Raw genomic sequence first — 2500 nt, 5'->3', positions numbered from 1 at the left:
TCTGTCTGTCTGTCTCTTCTCTCTCTTCTGTCTGTCTCTTCTCTCTCTTCTGTCTGTCTCTTCTCTCTCTTCTGTCTGTCTCTTCTCTCTCTTCTGTCTGTCTCTTCTCTCTCTTCTGTCTGTCTCTGTCTGTCTCTTCTCTCTCTCTGTCTGTCTCTTCTCTCTCTTCTGTCTGTCTGTCTGTCTTCTCTCTCTCTCTGTCTGTCTCTTCTCTCTCTTCTGTCTGTCTCTTCTCTCTCTTCTGTCTGTCTCTTCTCTCTCTTCTGTCTGTCTCTTCTCTCTCTTCTGTCTGTCTCTTCTCTCTCTTCTGTCTGTCTCTTCTCTCTCTTCTGTCTGTCTCTTCTCTCTCTTCTGTCTGTCTCTTCTCTCTCTTCTGTCTGTCTCTTCTCTCTCTTCTGTCTGTCTCTTCTCTCTCTTCTGTCTGTCTCTTCTGTCTGTCTCTTCTCTCTCTTCTGTCTGTCTCTTCTCTCTCTTCTGTCTGTCTCTTCTGTCTCTCTTCTGTCTGTCTCTTCTCTCTCTTCTGTCTGTCTCTTTTCTGTCTGTCTCTTCTCTCTCTCTGTCTGTCTCTTCTCTCTCTTCTGTCTGTCTCTTCTCTCTCTTCTGTCTGTCTCTTCTCTCTCTTCTGTCTGTCTCTTCTGTCTCTCTTCTGTCTGTCTCTTCTCTCTCTTCTGTCTGTCTCTTCTCTCTCTTCTGTCTGTCTCTTCTCTCTCTGCTGTCTGTCTCTTCTCTCTCTTCTGTCTGTCTCTTCTCTCTCTTCTGTCTGTCTCTTCTCTCTCTTCTGTCTGTCTCTTCTCTCTCTTCTGTCTGTCTCTTCTCTCTCTGCTGTCTGTCTCTTCTCTCTCTTCTGTCTGTCTCTTCTCTCTCTTCTGTCTGTCTCTTCTCTCTCTTCTGTCTGTCTCTTCTCTCTCTTCTGTCTGTCTCTTCTCTCTCTTCTGTCTGTCTCTTCTCTCTCTTCTGTCTGTCTCTTATCTTCCTAGATTTTGATCGGCCCAAAGCAGGGAGTTCAACTGGCATTTCCCACATGCCTCCCAGGGACAGAGCGCCCATTATATCGGTGGCCAGCAGATAGGTGAAACAAAGAGCTCTTACCACCTGATCGCAATAGTATCATTCCATCTCACACTGGTACCATACTGCATCGTAGGAGGGTGCTGTTGCTTTCAACTGTTTTAAGGGCAAAAAAGGATCCATTGATCGTTTGTCCAATGTTGCATTGGTTTGGTTCAAGGAAATAACTCTTGCTGAAATACAGTAGTAATATGAGCCCTGGGCCCGTATCAGCTATCTGATAACATACGTGTACTGTATAGATCTGTACTGCATAGATCTGCAGTGTATAGATCTGTAGTGTATAGATCTGTAGTGTATAGATCTGCAGTGTATAGATCTGTAGTGTATAGATCTGTACTGTATAGATCTGTAGTGTATAGATCTGTACTGTATAGATCTGTACTGTATAGATCTGTACTGTATAGATCTGTACTGTATAGATATATAGATATATAGACAGAGAGAGAGACAGAGAGAGAGACAGAGAGAGAGACAGAGAGAGAGACAGAGAGAGAGACAGAGAGAGAGACAGAGAGAGAGACAGAGAGAGAGACAGAGAGAGAGAGAGAGAGAGAGAGAGAGAGAGAGAGAGAGAGAGAGAGAGAGAGAGACAGAGAGAGAGACAGAGAGAGAGAGAGACAGAGAGAGAGACAGAGAGAGAGACAGAGAGAGAGAGACAGAGAGAGACAGAGAGAGAGAGAGAGAGAGAGAGAGAGAGAGAGAGAGAGAGAGAGACAGAGAGAGAGAGACAGAGAGAGAGAGACAGAGAGACAGAGAGAGAGAGAGAGAGAGAGAGAGAGAGAGAGAGAGAGAGAGAGAGAGACAGAGAGAGAGAGAGAGAGACAGAGAGACAGAGAGAGAGCATTGCCATTTAACTCCACTAAAGTGAGAAAATATACTTTTTGCCAACGGAAAGGTAATTTGATGGTGTCGGCGCCGGTCGGTGGCAGGAACAGGCTTTGGTTGAAGCTCAAATGTTAAATTCAAATCTCCTTGCTATCACATCTAAGCCAATAAGTCGATAGAAATGTACTAATCGATTTTGATTGGAGGTACACAAAACGGGAAAAAAAATATTGCCCCGATCTAGCTCTATATCTAGGCTTCGGTTCAGAAAGAAACTACAGCGTCCATAAAGTCTCGGACTGAATACGTTTTATAAAGGGCAACAGTTGATGATGATCAAACTTTTAAATTAATAATTTATTGCTGTCACGTCGTGAATAAGAACCATGCACATGCTACTTTTTTTGCAGCATTTTTGCAAAATCTTTTTCAGCCGAATCTCTGATTTCTAACCAAATCTGTTGCTCAGCAACTGAACAACATGGCTCTCAATCGGACGTTAATCAATAAATGCATTCAGATAATTGTCCGACATGAAAAAAAAATGGGTCTGTTGCTACTAGTGAGCTGTTCTGGTCTGATAAGCCAATGAATGTGGTTTTGT

At 43.6% G+C, this 2500-nt stretch overlaps 1 protein-coding gene across 1 annotated transcript in view; it reads left to right on the top strand.

Annotated features, from left to right (window-relative positions):
- LOC139420589 (extracellular sulfatase Sulf-1-like) overlaps positions 1–2500 on the top strand; it is an 83334-nt gene that overhangs the window by 4547 nt on the left and 76287 nt on the right. The window contains exon 2 of the mRNA XM_071170775.1: positions 978–1069. The gene's annotated coding sequence lies outside the window, so the exon portion shown is untranslated. The remainder of the gene's footprint in view (positions 1–977; positions 1070–2500) is intronic.

The sequence above is a fragment of the Oncorhynchus clarkii genome, chromosome 11 (genome assembly GCF_045791955.1).
Source record: "Oncorhynchus clarkii lewisi isolate Uvic-CL-2024 chromosome 11, UVic_Ocla_1.0, whole genome shotgun sequence".
NCBI classification, from domain to species: domain Eukaryota; kingdom Metazoa; phylum Chordata; class Actinopteri; order Salmoniformes; family Salmonidae; genus Oncorhynchus; species Oncorhynchus clarkii.
Note: the sequence above shows the minus strand (reverse complement) of the source record. Positions and strands in the feature narration are given on the sequence as shown.